The following is a 19,247-nucleotide window of genomic DNA, read 5'->3' on the forward strand; positions in this document are numbered from 1 at the left end:
ATCAATGACTAAATAAAGGAATGTCTCATCTCCTTTGTAGTTAAACACAGTGTACGGCACACCACATGCCTTAGAAATGGGGAAGAGTACCAGTCACTGAACCCAGGAAGATCACTAGCAAGCCTGGCCGGCCCTGTCTCCACACCCCGACCCCTTCTCTTGTCCTTTTAGCTCCCAACCTCTGAACTAACAGTGTCTTTGGGGAAAACATTTCTCACTCTACATATAGTTTACTATATAAACTGCTGCAAAATTCAACTATTAGGTCTAAGGGGCCCTTCTCATGGAAATGGGATGAGTAGAAGAAAATGACTTCAAAGGGAGAAGTATATGCACTTTGGTTTCATCTTCTCTCTGCTCATTGCAGTTTCCCCTTTGAACATTTTCCTCTACAAAACACATAGACTACAGGCTGTTCCTGAAGCAGACAGGTTGCCCACACGGCCACATTCCCATGCTCAGCCTTGACCATGTTGGATTATTTCTTAGTATGCAGTGCTCCCTAACACATACTCTGTGCCAAGCACTTCCCAGCAGTTTGATATTAGCTAGAACGCAGTTACTCTTCTACATTTATTCAAACACTGATCATCTTTAAGTCTGTCTACAACTGCAAAGCAGCACCTACGTAAAGCCACATTAGTCTGGTTATAAGTTTTCACAAAATGAACCAATTAATAGCTGTTGTCGGTAGTGAGGTGTGACTAATCTTTTATTTTTCACATTTTTTTGTGGGGGGGGGGGGCATTGAATATGAAAGCCAGCTCTTCTAATTCCTGGTATTTATTCATTTGAAAGAAACATTTATTGAACACCTTCTGTATTCCAGGCACCAAGCAAGGCACTGAGGATACAAAGTCTAATGGGATACGTTTCTTCATATCTTCCAGGATCTTGTAGTCTCACCCTATGAATGTTGTACCCTGAGGCTAGGATGGAGATATGTGCAGGGACCTGTGAAAACACAGAACATCATGGAAGCTCCATGCAGGCAGTGACTTATCTATTCTGTATCACACTGTCTAGAACACATAATAGTCACTTGATAAAGGAATGAATGAATAAGTGAATACATCTAAATCAGACTGTGCTGTCAAGTAAGATTTCCTGGAAAGAAGACTGAGGAGTGTATTCGAGAAAGAATGACAGGGAAGGACATTCTAACTGCCCCTGCCCTTATGTGGTTCTCAGTCTTCCAGGGCTAGGGGAACCCTCAGGCTATTACTAACCATTTTGTGTAATGATGAAGCATTTTTAAGAACAATTTGGGATAAACACAGTTATTTCTGTGTTCTTTCAATTAGAACTCTGTGTGTATTGATGGTTGGGTCTAAGCTTTTGTCCCTGAGACACTAATATTATTTGGCATAAGAAAATGTGGCCATTGAAAAATAAAATAAAAATGTTGTCAAGTCTCTCCCTTCTGAATGGCACTTTGGACAGAGAAGTGTTTTTTTGAGTATAGACTACCAGCTAAAGACCTTGACCTCCCCCACACAAACCAACATTCTGAGGAGCACTACGTCCTGTGGTCATATCTGTCCGTCAGGGGGGTGCTTTTAGCCAAGAGTTTCACAGGTTTAGGCTCAGCCCTGCCTATGAGAGTTCTTAAGAACTCAGTTATTTTCTACATTAGTATTAAACTTCATAAAGTGCTTCTTAAGAACAAAGTTGGGGTACATTGAGCAGATTTTATGATATTAGTCTTATTTTCGCAAAAATAAATAAATAAATAAATAAATAAATAAAATCAAGGCTCAGATTGATAAATTGATTTGATGAAGATCACACAGTTAGATAGTGCGGGCGGGGAGGGGGGTGGGGGCTAGGGCGGGGATGGGCTGGACCTTGACCTCAGGGTTTGGCTCCAGGTCTGTGCTCATTCTCCTGCTCTGCATTCCCTTCCAAGGGAACAGCAAGACTGGAAGCATCAATGGAGCCACTAGAGACTAATTAAACAAACAAAAAATGTGGGGGTAGCATCATGTCCTGAGGTTGAAAGATGGATGCAGCAGGGTTTGCTGGCCATTGCAGCAGCCAGACAAAGGGCCCCACACTCGCAGTGGCTTTAACAATCAAGAACTACTGTCACCCATGCACTCTGTGTGCCAAGCACGTCCTGCTCATTGCAGTCCCTCAGGGACCCAGGCTGCAGCGGGCTTCACCTTGACATGCTTCCATCACCTCGGAGGCAGGGAAAAGAGTTAACTGTACACTGACTTTTAAAGCTTCTGCCTAGAGGTGACAAATGCCACCCTGCTCCCATTTTATTGATTGAAGCAAGTCACCTGGCTAAGTGTGCCATCAATACTCTCCCAGGGAAGGCAATGAATCTCCACAGCCTGCCACCTCTGCTCAAGCAGCTTTTATCTTCTAAAGCTGTAACAGCTACGGCAGCGCCATTGTCAAAACAGCAGCTCTGAGTCTGAAGGACAATCACTGATCTCTCACCTGATCAGACTGTCACACTTTGTGCTTCTGCCAGAGGATACCTTTGTGCAGGGATCTGATCTCTTAGCCACGGGGGCGGGGGGGGCGGGGGGGGCGCTCTGAATTCTCTTTGTGTATCCAAATGCGCTGCCTGCAATGGCTAGAATCCAAGTAGCTGTGAAATAGTTTACGCTTTCATCGCCAGCCACTAGTCTAAGCTCTATGAAAGCTCTAGTTTGTTCAGTACCTTGCACAGTGTCTGACATACACAGTGCTGATAACAACTCACACATGTGCTAGCTACTCTTTAAATCTTCACAACCCTAAGAAGAAGGTACTGTTACTATGCTCATTTCACAGATGAGAAAAATGTGGCACTGCGGTTCAATGACTTACTCGAGTTCCCTTAGCTAATGATTAATAAATGGAATCAAGAGAGTCCCCATTTTAAAGCTTACTATGTAAAACTGTAAACAACAAATGTTGAATATATTGCTGAATCACTCATTTTAGTTTGTGAATTTGGGGGTAGGAGTGGGGTTAAAAGCATTTAATTGGCAATTCACTAGAAGGCACTATTTCACTATTGTGTACCAAGAATATTAATATACCACTAGTCATAATCATCAATTGATAGCCTAGGATAAAGGCCCACATTAAATGTTCTCAAAACCTATTTTGGGCCCTAGCCTGTTTGGCTTAGTGCATAGAGCATCGGCCTGCAGACTGAAGGGTCCCGGGTTCAATTCCAATCAAGAGTACATGCCCGGGTTGCAGGCTAGATCCCCAGTGGGGGGCGTGCAGGAGGCAGCCAATAAATTATTCTCATCACTGATGTTTCTTTCTTTCTCTCCCTGTCTCTTCCTCTCTGAAATCATTAAAAATATATTTAAAAAACACACATTTTGGCATTTTATAGAAACAAGGACAAGGCTGTTGAGAAAAGTGAAAGGTGTTTCTTTGGGCCTGCACATGAAGACCAGGAAATCAGGGCTCCTACCTATCCTATCAGCTGTGGGAGGCTTTGGCCTCATGGGGTGTGAAGTATTCTGTTGTTAAAATGCTACAGAACAGAGTAGCCCACACAAGTGTTACCATTTTTGTTTTGGCTGCTGTTCAGAAGAGCTAGCTCAGGAAGGACAGATGGCAGGCTGTCATCAGAGGCCTGACTTTTGGCTCACGGGCATGTAGCCACATGAAACGTTCTACTTCCTAAGAAAGCATTTCCTACTTCCAGTCATATTTATAGCCTCTGACACCTCACTGCTCCTCCTTAAAGATCGCTTAACCGTGTCAGTCACCGCTGACTGACACTATACTTTCTGTCCGGACGACAAAACAGGCTGGGCGCTTGCTCAACGTGTTAAAGCCTTTCTTGACGTCAGGAAGTCTTCCAACCTAGATCTGACCACTTAAACTGGAGCTGGAAGGCCCTTACAGTAGCACCCTATTTATGTTAAAACCCAGCGCTGCTGATTCTTGCTCCCACGTTTTGTTTTCATGTTTACATTCTGAAACAGAATCTTTCCTTGCTAGCTCTAGTGTTGCCTCCACGACTAAAGAAATACAACTTTGTCTTGCCAAATTTGTTGTTCCCCAAACCTAGAAAAGAATCACAGGGCAGAATTTCTTGCTCACTGAAGCAACACTCTTCATTTAAGTCACAGTGTTCCAACGTTCCCATAGGCTGGAAGCTCCATGACTCGTCGATAAACCCTTCCATAGCTTTTGCATTTCTGCAGGGCAGGGGTTGCAGATTCCAATGCCAATAGTGACCATCCAAGTAATGTGAGTAAGTAAAACAAGCAGGGCTGGACAGTGGTGTGGCATAGAGGCAGGTTCTGTCTGTAGGAGCCACTGCCTGGAGCTCTGGAAAGGGGCTCCATGGTGCCTATCTGTTTTTGTTTTTTTCAAGAGAAGTTCAAAATTCAGATGTTTTAAAAGGTGAAAACTTCTGCTTTTTAAATGTCATCTCAAATTTTAAAATATAAGGGAGAAAGGGCACTCCAGGCAGCGAAAACTTGAGAGAATGGGTACATTTGCAGAGATTCAAGTCATTGAATGTGCTAGGGTGCAGCACATGGCGGGGAGTACTGGGAAATGGGGCTGGGAAGTCACTTGGATTGTGTGTGTGGGCGATGAGATTCCGGTTAAGGAGAGCAGCACTCATATAACACGGACAGATTCACCTTTGAGTGGTGAAGAGGAGGAGTCCAGGAGGGAAAATGGATCGGGACAGGACTCAGTAGGGTGCCACCAGTCAGAGGAACATGCTGAGGTCCACCATTGACCAGGATGCAGAGGGCAGATGGACTTAAGAGCTCAGAGGAGGAGAGTGAGCAGGATGTGGGGATGGATAGTGAGGAAAAAGGAAGTAGAAGATGCCACTCAGGTTTCTAGTTTGGAAAAGGGAGTGCTGAGTGAATCTTGTCATTCACAGGGGCCGGGAATATAGGGGCAGGAGCAGGCAAGCTGGGCTAGTGAGTGGGGGAAAGGCGGAGGTGGTGCCTTCAGTGTTTGACGAGTTTTGTATGATGTGCTTGTGAGACCTACAGGTGGGCTGGAGACAATTTTTTGGGAGACTTCATGCAAAGGCAGTGCTTGAAGTCTTGGGAGGGGAGGGTGAGACAAGAAACAGCCTGGGCACAGGAGCTGGAGAACAACCATCTTTAGGGTAAAAATAGAGGATGATGACTTGTGGGGTGAATGAAGAGCAAGTACTCTCACTTTCATCACATGTACCCTCCGAGACCTGACCCCCACAAAGAGCCTCAATGGGGGCATGGGGCAAAAGCAATGCTTCCCTCCATAGATTGAATACAATAAAGAAGTTTTCCTGGGGTTGCCCATCCTCTCCCATGCAACTATTCAAAAAGCAACCATGGCTAGGCATTTTATCACACTCGGAAAAGGGTGCACCGTGACTTGGGCTTTGACTCCATCAGCAGGCTTTCTAGAGATTCAGGCAGCTATCAGCTTTTGAATCTGCACGGGCATATCGTGGGGAACAGAACCCAGATGCCAGCCTCATGGGGCTTGGGCTAAAGTTAACTGTAAAACACCACTTGGCACTGGGCACCAGACACCCTCAGTTACTGTGCTACTCCAGTTGCCCCATAGCACTGCAGGGGCCTTCAGAATATGGTAGCCATCTGCCATGGCCAGGTGGCTCAGTCGGTTGGAGCATCATCCAGTAGAGCAAAGGGTTGCGGGCTCCATCCCTGCTCAGCGCACATACCTAGATTGCAGGTTTGATCCATGATCAGGGTGAGTACAGCAGGCAACCTTCTCTCTCTCCGCCTTCTCTCTCCTGCTCTCTAAAAAAAAAATAAAATAAAAACAGTGAACATATCCTCGGGTGAGGATAAAAAAGAAATATGGTAACCATTTTTGAAACATTTTTAAAGATAAATATATTTTGCCCTAACCGGTTTGGCTCAGTGGTTAGGGCGTCGGCCTGCGGACTCAAGGGTCCCAGGTTCGATTCCGGTCAAGGGCATGTACCTTGGTTGCGGGCACATACCCAGTGGGGAGTGTGCAGGAGGCAGCTGATCGATGTTTCTCTCTCACCGATGTTTCTAACTCTCTATCCCTCTCCCTTCCCCTCTGTAAAAAATCAATAAAATATATATATTTTTTTAAAAGATAAATATATTTATACTTATGTAATCCATTTTTAAAATTTATTAAATTTGTTACTAAGCTGTAGGCTTTTGCTCCGTATTGATGGTGACAAGCTTATATGTCTGTGTAGCAAGCCCCACTGAATATTGAATGACAAGGTTCTGAGCAACCTGCTGTTGCAAGGCCCCAAATTTCTTGGACCACCTCACTGGAAGTTTTGATGTATAAAGATCTCCCTTGTTCAACCTTTTCAGGCTGATAAAATCACCTGGTTAGTGCAAAATGCAAAGTTAGTTCACTTTCTCTGCTACTTTAGTAGAGAAACTTGGCGAGTTACTCCCAGCACGAGAGTATAAGCGATGGTAATGTAAGGTCAATCCGGGCAGGGTTTTCCGTTCTTTTTATTAATCGCTATTTCTTTCATGGCTAGAATCTTGCCTCGGACATAGCAGGCCCTCCGTTTATATAATTGTTGACTAGTTAGTACAATACGTTATTCCCAGGTGATCCTTAGGAGTAAGTCTCTCAGAAAGGAGAAGAGTTGCATTGTTGCTCTAGGAAGCAGTAATTGCCACTTGATACAAGGCATTCTGACCATGTGCCTTCCTGACTAGAAAATATATTTTTAGCATCTCTTTTGGAGGCAAATGATGCTCAAAGTTAAAGGTACAAGCAGCATGTCTGCAGTTCATGGCAGGAATGATTTAGTGAATAGAGCATTGACTTGCATTGAAAGACACGCCTGTCCCTGAGCAGCTCGCACCTTGGAGAAGCTGGCGGCAGACCCCTGGGTCACGCAGCCTGTGGATCTTGCTGACTGCTGAAGAGAGGTGTGTAGAATAAACAAGCCAGAAAGCCAAGTTCTGCCCACTGGGAATCTGGAGACGGAGAGCAAGCAGGAGCCCAGGGAAGTGGCCCTGGGGGAAGCTGCACTGGGCCTCTTGCTCCAGGGGAGGCCCCTCAATGCCAGTGTTGTTTGCGTGAAGTGGCCCCGCACTGTGATTGCTGATCACTGAATGCCAGCTTCTGCTGCTCTCCTTCACTCAATTAGGAAATCATATTGTTTTCAGGCAGAGAGAGTAAATTCTTAAGAACTTCTAAAAACTCAGGTGCAATTTTAATAAATGCAAGAACAAAAGCCAATGATACTGTATTATCTGAGATTCATAAAACAGACTTGCAATTCATTTTTTTTTCAGGACCTTGAAAAAAAAAACATTCATACTCTAAAAGGGCTTTCGGTATATGAACTTCTGAAAGGTATAAAAGTTGTTTAATCCTCTTTCTACTTTTGTATAAATGCATGTACTTTTGTTTCCTCCGACTTGCTATATGCTCATTGCTACGTGGACTTAGTAAAACTGGTTAGCCAAATGACCAGACTATTTAATTAATTTATTTCCTTGAACATTTTTTCCAACTAAAGCTTTAAAAATATTTTTTTTTTATTGATTTCAAAGAGGACGGGATAGGGAGAGACAGAAACATCAATGATGAGAGAAAATCATTGATTGGCTGCCTCTTTCACACCCCGTACTAGGGATCAAGCCCACAACCCAGACATGTGCCCTGACTGGGAATTGGATCGTCATCTCCTGATTCATAGGTAGACGCTCAACCACTGGGCCATGTCAGCCAGGCTAAAGCAACTTTATAAATTAAAAATGTTATTAAACAAAAACCAACAAAAAAGGTAAGGAGAGATCAACAAAAATGTGGCTATAAAGCAAGAAGTGGTGTAGGTCAGTTAGCAACTGAGATAGTGTGTTCTGCATTGAGCATCCACACCTGGTTCCAGTTTTGTTTTTTTCTAAACTAAAAATCCCCCTACTTCTTGGATGTGGCTTTCAATCAGTAAAATAATGAAGGATGCTGGACTATATAAACTCTAAATGTTCTTTTTCTTATGTTTTATGCTGCAGGGGGCCTTGGCTGCCTTCATGAGCACTAATCAGTTTGACAGAAAACAAATACCCCCCCATTCTGGTGGAATATTATGATTTTTCCACTACAAGCTCAATTTACACATTTCTATCTCTGATTATTATAGAGAAAACTCCTGACCTGGAAACATTTCCTTACTTTGATCCTGGGGTCTGAATCTCATTTTCTCAGCATTCTTTATAAAACAAAATTTTCAAAATGTCAGCAAATCCTCTTGAATATATCAAGAATAAATAGTCCATCAAGGGTGGTATCTCCAGAGGTTCATCCACATTACTGCTAATTGAACATTAGAGAGAAGTGTTTTCACGAATGATGTTGCATATTGACTACCTAACATAGATTGAGTCTCAAAGCAATCTAATTTGTTTAAGTAGGGCCACTAATTATTTAGCACAAGTTTTATCTATTCTGTAGCTCAACAACACTAAAAGTTTAAACCTGCTGATGTCATTCTTTCTTAATGCATTTTGGTTCTTGGATGCTAGCAACATGAAAATGACTTGTGTCACAAGTTATTGGTTGAGATTATTTGGGAGTGAAAGAGAAGAACCTTGACTACTTGGTATTCTAGATTATTTGGTTGGCTACAAAGGTGAAGAAACCAGGGGCAGACAACCAGAACCCAAAAGTGATATCACAGAAACATAGTAAAAAAAAAAAAAGACTGTAAATTGCTAGCAAAGGCAAATAAAGCCACATGGGTAAACACAGACACAGAAGGGAATACAAATACAGCAAATAGACAGCCTGAAATGGAACAAAATCAGGCAAATTATGGCAGGAGTCAGATGAGGTTACACCACAAAGACCTGGGACAAATCTGATTTGCCTGTAGAGATTGGCCTAGCTCTCTAGACAGAGACTGCTAATTATTTCCTTAATCTCCATATCCAGTATCTCCGTTTTCCCTTAATAGAATCATCCAAATTTTAGCTGAACACGTGGCCACTTATCTACAGAGAACATTTCCCAGCCTGCCTTGCAGTTTGGGATGGCTTCATAACTCAATTCTGGCTAATGAGATGTCTGGAGAGGTCATGTGTGCACCTTTCTGCATAGCCTCCAACAGAAGCTGTTTGCCTTCCACTTCTTTTCCCACCTACAGACTAGAATGGGGATGATGTGATGCTGAATCATGTGACCGAGGCTCATCTCCTAAAGCAGAGTGGAGCAACAAGAAAGACACAACCTGGTCTTTGATGAACTCATGGATAAGAACCATCTTGCCCACGTGGTCTGCCAACCAGGTCAGATTTTTTTTTTGCAGGAAAGGGCTCTAGATACCACTGAACTAATATCCTAACTCAGTCCATCTTTCTTATTCCTCTTTATTCTACGTGTGCATACACGTGCATATGTGGGCATATGTGCCTTAAAGTTACCTGATGCATCATTGATAATGTGAACATGATTACCACAAGTGAGATGACTTAAATAATTTAAGATTAAGGGGGAAAAATCATGGAAATATGAAACTGTAACATGTGTTTTATCTGTGAAGTTATACAGCCTATTTTAAAACTATCATAATCCAAAGTAGTTGAATCAATATCGGTTTTGGGAATTTAAGTTAGGAGGATAAAACATTTCATGAGACAACATCTGTACAGTCTGAAACCCCTTTCTTTTCTTTCTTTCTTTTTTGAAAGAGAGGAAGGAAGAGAGGGAGGGAGGGGGGAGAGAGAGAGAAACATCAATCAGTTGCCTCCCATAGATTCCATGACTGGGGACTGAACCCACAACCTGGGTATGTGCCCTGACCTGGAATCGAACCCACAACCCTTTGGTGCACGGGATGACACGCCAACCAAACTGAGCCACACTGGCCAGGCCTGAAACTCCTTTCTATTAATTGTTACCCATTGGCAACAGTTATCAATAAAGAAATCATTAATTGAATATTAATAATAAAATAAATTGTTATTGGATTATCGACTTAGTGATATATACAAAGAACCTGGTTACTAGTGGTTCCAGGCTCACTGCTGATTGTGCTGATATGGGAACCAAGAGTAGAGCTTGGCTTCTCCCCACCTATATAGCTGGGACACTTGTTGGTAATCTTATTTGTGCTCAAAATCCTTTCTTAGAAGCAGGTAAAAACCCTGCTAGTTCAACGCCAAAGTGCCTATGCTGTGCTGCAATAGCAGTGCCCTCTTCTGGACTTCACTGCTGCCCATCACTGTGTCTTTGGATTTTGAAACATGAATTAAGTAACTACAGGTCATTGGATACTGATTTTGTTTGTTTCTGAACATCATTATATTTACTTACTATCATAGACATGACAATTTACCTCTAATTTATTGCCATAACTTACACAAATTTATCTGTAGGTCAGAAGTCTGACATGGATGTCACTGGGCTGATATCCAGATCTACTGACCACATTCCTTTCTGGAGGTGCTGGGGAGAATCTGTTTCTTTCCTTCTTCCAGCTTCTAAGGCTGTTGTATTCCTTGTCTTGTGGTTCCCTTTCTCCATCTTCAAAGCCAGCAAAGGCAGGCTGAGTCCTTCCCACACTGTATCACTCTGACTTCCTCTCTTGCCTCCTCCACTTGTTTTTAAAGATATATTTTTAAATTGACTTCAGAGAGGAAGGGGGAGGGAAAGAGAAATATAGAAGCATCAAAGATGCGAGAGAATCACTGATCGGCTGCCTCATGAACATCCCCTACTGGGGATTGTGCTGGCAACCCGGGCATGTGCCTTAATCGGGAATTGAACCTGGTTCATAGGTTAACATTCAACAACTAAGCCACACCAGCCAGGCTCCCTCCTCGACTTTTATGATTACATCGGACCCAGGAACCCAGGATAATCTCTCCATCTCAGGGTCAGCTGATTAGGAACCTTAATCTACCTGTAGCCTTATTTCCCTTTGCCATGTAAAGGGACACATGCACAGGTTTCAGGAATTAGGACATGGACGTCTTTGGGGCACCATTACACTGCCTACAACAACCATTTCTGAACTTAGTTGATTAATTTTTTGGCATCACTGATTGTAGCTGAGCTGCTTCTGTAACTGTACTCTTTCCAACACAGGATAGAGATTAGGTGACTCTGAACAATTGGAATGAAAGTAATCGGAGGGTTAAACATGGACATCTCTTATAACCCACAGGAAGTAGTCACTGTAAATTCCTCACCCTCTCAGAAGGTCTGGGTCCCTATGGGGAGGGGCAGGAGTTGTCTGTGTTTCTCCATTTGAGCATATTAACACCTGTCACTGCATAGGAGGAGATTAAAATGAAGGAAACCTCAGAATAATCTCCTCTACCCAAAATCATCCGGACAGGGGTCAGGCTCACTAGAGATATTATGAAGTCACCGTGCATTCAATGCACTATGGTCAATGTGGTCAGACCATCTTCCCCTCTGAGTTTTTCCAGCTTTGTTTTCTTAAACTGAGCTTACCTCAGAGATAAGAGAGCCTTGGAACCAAATTCTTTTGTGCTCTCAGCAACTAAGCCTTCTTTGGTTGGTACTGGAGAAATTCCTGCCTTCTCTCTGCCTTAGAAGAGCTGTTTGGTAGAAATTCCATTCTAGCTGAATTGTTCTCAGAATCAGACTCCCCTGAACCAACAAAATACCACAGTGCACTAACAGCTGCAGCTGGCCCTTCCCTGAGCTACCTGTGACCAACAGCAGAGTCTGACACAGTATTCGACATGAGAAGAAGGTGCAATTTCAAATGTAATATGGTGTGGGTAATTCAATTTCTAATAGAGATACTGTATAGTTTCCTATATTTCTTGTTTATCTTTGTTAGCATTACAAAGTAGAATAGCTATCTCCCACTCTTTGGCTGGCTCTCTCAACCCTGACTCGATTGATCATCTAAAAATGACTAGAATATGTGGCAATAAAAAAGAAAGAACTCTTACCATTTGCAACAGCATGGATGGACCTGGAGAGTATTATGCTGAGCAAAATAAGCCAGTCAGAGAAAGATTACTATCACATGATCTCACTCATATGTGGAATCTAATGAACCAAATAAACTGATGATCAAAAATAGACCCAGAATCATAGAAGCATAAACAGACTGTTGAACCTCAGAAGGAAGGTAGAGGAGGGTGGGTGGGAAGAGATCAATCAATGAACTTGCATAAGCCCTGGACACAGACAATGGGGTGGTAAAGGCCGGGTTCGAGGGGTTGAATGGGAATGGACTGGAAGAAATAAACTGTGATCAAAAATAGACCCAGAATCATAGAAGCATAAACAGACTGTTGAACCTCAGAAGGAAGGTAGGGCAGGGTAGGTGGGAAGAGATCAATCTATGAACTTGTATGCAATATATGAATAACCTGTGGATACAGACAATTGGTTGGTGAGGGCCTGGGGTGGGGGAAGACGAGAGTAGGCTGGAAAAAGGGGGACCTGGGTAATACATTCAACAATAAAGATTTAAAAAACTTAATAAAATAAAAAATAAAAATGATTTGTATTGCTGGAACTTAAATTTCACAATGTGACTCCCTGATTCCCAGTACCAGAGTCCTTAGGAAATAGCTTAAAAGTAGGACACAATTGCACATTATGTTGCTTAAGGTTAGGTAAAGTAAGAAAACTTTTGTCATAAGAACTGACTACCTATTGCAAATAATGTAAGAATTGAAAGTGTATATTAATTCCAACTACACACAATAAAGTAGTATTTTAAATGAATAAAAAATGTAAGTCATAAAACCATAAAATTCCTACAAGAAACCATAGACAGCAAAATCTCAGACATCTCTCACAGCAATATGTTTGCCAATACATCTCCTAAGGCAAAGGAAACTAAGGAGAAAATAAACAAATGGGACTACATCCGAATAAAAAGCTTTTGCACAGCAAAAGAAACCATCAACAAAATAAAAAGGGAGCCCACTGCATGGGAGAACATATTTTCCAATGATACACCTGTTAGGGAGTTAATATCCAAAATATAGAAGGAACTCATACAACTTAACAAAAGGAAGACAAACAATCCAATTAAAAACTGGGCAAAGAACCTAAATAGATACTTCTACAAAGTGGACATACAGATGGCCAAGAACCTATGAAAAAAGGTTCAATGTCACTAATCATTAGAGAGATGCAAATTAGAATGACGGTAAGGTATCACCTTACACCTGTCAGAAAGGCTACCATCAACAAATCAACAAATGACAAGTACTGGCAAGAATGTGAAGAAAAGGGAACCCTCGTACACTGCTGGTGGGAATGCAGACTGGTGCCACTATGGAAAATAGTATGGAATTTTCTCAAAAAATTAAAAATGGAACTACCATTTGACCCGGTGATCCTACTTCCAGGAATATATCCTAAGAAACCCAAAATATCAATCAGAAAGAATACATGCACCCCTATGTTCATAGAAGCACAATTTACAATAGTTAAGATCTGGAAACAGCCCAAGTGCCCATCAGCAGATGAGTGGATAAAAAAGCTGTGGTACATTTATACCATGGAATCCTATGCTGCTGTAAAAAAGAAGGGTCTTACCCTTTGAAACAGCCTGGAAGCCAGTCAGAGAAATCATGTAACAAGTGTTACATGTAACAAGTGTTACATGATTTCACTCATATGTGGAATATAATGAACAAAATAGATTTAAAGGCATAGAAGCATGGAACAGACTGTCAAGTCTCACAGGGAAGGCGGGGGTTGGGAGAAGGCAGGGGGGTGGGATCAGAAGATATTAACCAAATAACTTATATGTATATATTCACAACCCATGGACACAGACAATAATGCAGTGAAGGCCTGTGGGGGAGGTTTGGGTGTGGCATGGAGGAGATCATTGGGGGAAAAGGGAGTACATCTGTAATATTTCAACTCTAAAGAGAAATTTTAAATAAAATAAAATATTCAGCATGTTCCAAATGTTTTATTTAAGCTAATAAAAGTAAAGACAATTTCTCCCTAATTTAATAAAGATTTCTGATATCAAATACAATAGTCTTTATTTCATTTAATTGCTCAGGCATTAGTTTTCACTACAAATCCAATTAACATTTTAGTAATGAGAGTATGTGTATGGACACACAGCACTTATGAAACAATTTACTAATATTAGTGGATAAGCTTTTCTGTTAATGTCCCCATGGTACTCTATCAGCATCGCCAATTTCCTTTAGCTAATAGGAGGTCTCATATATTCAAATGTAATTTTGAGAAGTTTCTTTAAAGGAAATAACAATGTGAATATTTCCCCTGAAGGAGTTTAGAACAATATTTCCTCATATAAAGCCCAATAAAACAATTCCTATGGAAATTAAAATATATTTTATTTGTAACCAACTGCTATCTTTTTCATGGATAACTTGTGAATTTTGCTTTTGTATATAAATATATTTTACCCTTTTCCTGTAATTCTCTATAAGCAATACAAGAGCAGATTGTAATGAGTACTGTCAGATCTATAAAGTTATTGAATTGCTTAAATACTGTTCTTTTGGAAAATTGTGTTGAATAAAGACCTAAGTACCTGTTTAATCTTGGTTTGTTCCCCTTTGAGACAGCATGGAGGGACTTGGAGAGTATTAGCTGGCAGATACTTACTAGATTTATTTATGGCATATACTAGTATATTAGTTTCCTGTGGCTGTTGTAACAAGTTATCACAAAACTGGTGGCTTAAAGCAATAACAATTTGTTCTCACAGTTTTGGTGGCCAGAAACCTGAAATCAAGGTGTTGACAGGCAATACTCCCCTCAAAATCTCTCTTCAAGGATGTGTTCTTTGCCTCTTTCAGCTTCGGGGGGCTGTTGGCATTCCTTGACTTGTGGCTGTATCACTCTAATCTTTGCCTTCATGGCCACATTGCCGCCTCTTCTCTATCCACTCTGTCTGTCTCAAATCTCTCTCCATTTATCTCTTATAAAAACACTTGTCATTGGATTTAGGGCCCATCAGGACAGTCTAGAATTATCTCCTAGAGTTAAGATGCTTAACTTAAAACACCTGAAAAGACCCTTTTTCCAAATAAGGTAACATTCACAGATTCCGGATACTTGATGTGAATATCTTTCGGAGGACAATTACTTGACATTTAAAACTATTTCATTTGAAATCTTCTAGTTCTTCTGCCTTATAATTCTACTAGAGACCCAATGCGTGAAATTCGTGCACTCAGGGAGAGGGGGGGTCCCTCAGTCTGGATTGTGAGAGGGCGCAGGCCAGGCCGAGGGACTCCACCAACCAGTGCATGATTGGGGCCGGGGAGGGACATGGGAGGTTGGTTAGCCGGGGAGGGACCATGGGAGGGCTCCAGAGCTTGTCCGACCCATCTCACTCAGTCCTGATGGGCCTGACCCCAGCAGAAAGCTCACCTACCGATTGGAGTGTCTTTCCCCTGGTGGTCAGTGCACGACATAGTGAGTGGTGAGCGGACTTAGCATATCATTAGCACATTATGCTTTGATTGGTTGAATGGCTGACCTGTCGACTAGACACTTAGCATATTAGGCTTTTATTATATAGGATTGTTCCCTCATTATATTAAAAGAAATAGAGATAATCCTAGAATATTTTGTGCATATATCCCTTACTTGAATATCTTAAGAAACATGTTCTCATCAAACTTGGGTAAAAAGTCTTTTATTCCAGGAGTTGAAAGAAATCACCCACAGTGAAAAAAAACAAAGAAATACTTGTACTAAGAAAATGACAATTGTCTTTCTTTATATAATTGACTTACACTGAGAGTGGAGGCTGGCAAAGAGGAGTTATTATTTTTTTAAGTGTTGATTATTGAATTGATGAATAGAAGGAACTAAGTAGACTCTGACTTTTTCTGCAGCTTCACTGCTGTTAGACATTATGCTGTCTGGTTAGGGTTCTTACCCCAGAAATGTACATAGCAATCCAGTCTACAAAACTCTTTACAGCTTTAAAACATTAAACATATTTAACTTTCTCATGAAACACGCACATGGCTGATATTTATTGAGTGTTTATTGTGTTCCAGGATTCTCTGGAAGTAAACATGAACATCTAATATGTAATATCAATATTCTCAGGTCATACAAGCTCTCAGATGTATTTCCCATAGTTAAGTGCTCTTCCACGAACTCCCCCGTTGCTCTGTAAAATATATGAAGCCAAGCTGCAGGCCTGCTGAAAGCTGGTAGGTCTGTGTGATTCTGCACCAACTCGTTGTTGGCTTACTAAAAGCCAGTTGCAGATGTTTCCAAACTTGTTTATGCCAATTATATTCATTTTGTCATGGTTGTAACTCAAGACCTCTTATGTTAATGTAGGATGATTAATATGATCTGGATTTGGTAAACCAGATCATTGTTATTTCTGTGAAAACAAAGTTGAAAGCTTTGGAAGATTCAATACGCACATGATGCTAAAAAGAATTCCTGTTGAATTTGGTTTAGGTTAGACAATTGTACTAGACTAGGAAAAATTATAAAATTCTAGAAGGATTCTGTACTCACATTGTGTCATTTTATAGAAACCAGAAGTGGAAACTAGATATGATAAATTTGAATGTGGCTTTTTCAAGAAAGATAAGAGGGCACTCTAATCAGTGCATTTATATGTGAAAGATGTTCTAAAGTTATGCATTTGAAGCTAAATAAAATAAAATAAGACTCAAAGGTGTATCATTTTATTATTCTCTACTGTAATTGAATTAGAGTACTCAATCTATTATCAGTATTGATTACATTGCGCAATACTGTTTTTGGTCTTGATTTATATGAGAGTTTTAGTTCAATTTTAAGATTAACAATTTAAAAATTCGAATAGTTTTCTAATGGAAACAGTGACCAGTGGACAAATGTTCACAGAAAATAAATAAATCAGTACAAGGTATATGTAACATATACCTTGCATTGCACTAGGTATGGTAGGGAAACACAGAGAACTACAAATTGTGTTTCATGCTCTTAAGGAATTAGTATTTGGTTGAGGGTAAAATCATGGCAACATTAAAAAGAACAATAAATACATAGAGGACAAAAGTCTAAGATAGATTTTGTAGGCATAATAAAAAGAACATAAAAGGGGAGATTTGTATGGGGCTATTGGAATCAGACAAAGTTTCAAAAAGGAAATTGCATCTGAGTTGGACAGTGAAGATGGAAGATGGGGCAGTTAGGGAAGATAGCTGGAGGGAAATTGCATAAGCAAAGGCAAAGAGGTAAAAGTGAGAACAGTGTATGGAGGGCAGTAAGAGAACTGCTGAAGCGAATGCAGTTGGCTCAGGCTCTCCTGAAAGCTAGCCCTGAACACCATGAAAGCAGGTTGTGATGGGTGCCACATGTTCTAGGAACGCTTCAGCGAGAGTTGAAGGAACACAAAAGTAGAGGGAATAGAAGCTGATAGGTGTGCATAAGACATTTCCCCAAAAACACAAAGTTTACAACTAAAAATAAGAAAAAATAGTTGGAAGTTATCTTCGTTACAAAAACAAACTTAAAAACAGTGAAAAAATAACACTGAACCATATTAGTGGTTCTGAACAGAACCTCAATATATATTTACAGCAACTTAAGATACTGCAAAGTCAGAATCTCAGTAGGACACATTTAGAAAGAATTAATCAATGTGCTCATAGAAGTGACATTTAGAATGCTTTTTTTATATCACCTTAGGATGACTCCTGTGTTCTTCCTGAATTGATCATTTTTATCACACATGCGCTCACACACACACGCACACACACCCCATAACACACATTTCCATTAACCACAAAGTCTGTTATTTCCTTTAAGAAGTTACTCAACCACATCATAATCCTAGATCTTCAGTGGCTAAAATGCCCAAGAAAGGGTATCAATCTAGTGTTATGCACTGTGCCTGGGACTTCTAGAAAAGACCACACCAATGTGGCTTAGGAGGCTTAAAGAAAAATGGAAAGTCTAGAAAGAAGGGAGAGCAATTCACTCAATTTCTGCATCTTGCTGTGTGAAGTCCCCTTCACTGATGAACTGTTTGGTGATTGAGCTCTTCTGTGATCGTCTGGGATAGGCTCATGAACCTGCCCTCCTTCACCCAAGGGCCCTGAGTTTGGTTTTATGACCCAGTTGTTTTAGAGTGTTAACGTGGATCACAATGTTTTGGTGTGAAGAAAAAAGAAAAGTAATTTCAATGCTTAAAAATAACAAAATAAAATAAATATAGATTAATAATGAAAAATAAGTTTGCATGGGTATTGAAATACAGTATATGGAGCCCAACTAAGAAAAAACTAAAAGACATAGTTGGACAATCTCCAAATATTTGAAGAATATAAATTTCAGAGTAGAAAACAAATTACTTAGCTTGAGGCATATTGTTTGTTGTGGGTAGATGAAATGGAAATAAATGAGCAAAGAAAATATATTTTTTTCAACCATTAGAGACCAGAAAAGTACTTCCAGGTCTATTGGAAGACTACTTTATGACTTTATCTGCCAGGAAAGATAATAGGACTTTTTTGGAAAGGCCTGTGAACAAATGGCTTGGGAGCATTTTGAGAGGGGGCTGGTATCTCACCAGATACAGCTAGAGAAGGGATGGAGCCCCAAGCACAGATGCCTGGCATAGGTAAGCACTTAAGACTCATTTACCTCAGGAAATGGTTATTTTGGTTGCGAAGAAGAAAGCATATGTGGGCATCTATCTTTCCTCAGTCTTCCCATGATTCCCTCTGCTTGTCCCTCAGCACAGAATTGCAGCTATATTTTTATGTGTCATCTCCCACCCTCCACTTCGACTATAAGCTCCTTCTATAGGGACCCCTGTTGAGGTGTCCAACCCTCTCACACCCAGGCCTGGCATATTGTAAAGCCTCACAAGTGGAAGACTAACTTTTCTGCTCCTGGAAAACAAACACGTTGGAGTTAAGTGCAAAAATGTTGGCCAGAGACCTTGCTCTGCCACAGTTTATGCAGCGGTGAAACCGGTATAACCACAGTGCGCCTATATCATGGGAGGGCTGTGAAGATTAAATGCAGCACATGTAACATGCTGAGTATTGTGCCTGGCTTGGCGTCACTGCTCAATAATTGTTAGCTCATTGTTATCAATGCATTAAAGTTACGTTTAAATCACAAGCATAATCAAAACCTTGGATCCAACGTGTCCTCTCTAAAAGTCGATGTGGATTAGAATATGGTCAGTCTGGCACTGATAATTCAGGAGGCTGGTGAATTTATGCCCTATAGTATGAGTCTTGGGCTGAGATTATGTAATCTTCTACCTCCTTCGGTTTGCTTGGTGAGGTAAAATTCTGGACCTGGCAAACCACACC

The 19,247-nt window shown here is 40.9% G+C and overlaps 1 protein-coding gene across 2 annotated transcripts in view; it reads right to left on the reverse strand.

Moving 5' to 3' along the window:
- Positions 1-5,712: 5,712 nt before the first annotated feature.
- LOC106727497 (receptor-type tyrosine-protein phosphatase R-like) overlaps positions 5,713-19,247 on the reverse strand; it is a 54,195-nt gene continuing 40,660 nt past the window's right edge. The window contains exons 3-4 of one of the 2 annotated variants that reach the window (XR_001363713.1): positions 8,137-8,277; positions 5,713-5,747 (exon numbers count right to left, since the gene is read on the reverse strand). The gene's annotated coding sequence lies outside the window, so the exon portion shown is untranslated. Of the gene's footprint in view, positions 5,748-8,118; positions 8,278-19,247 lie in introns of both variants that reach the window. The other variant, XR_001363714.1, reaches the window with a different exon arrangement.

This window comes from Myotis brandtii, unplaced genomic scaffold, assembly GCF_000412655.1.
Source record: "Myotis brandtii unplaced genomic scaffold, ASM41265v1 scaffold4352, whole genome shotgun sequence".
Lineage (NCBI taxonomy): Eukaryota > Metazoa > Chordata > Mammalia > Chiroptera > Vespertilionidae > Myotis > Myotis brandtii.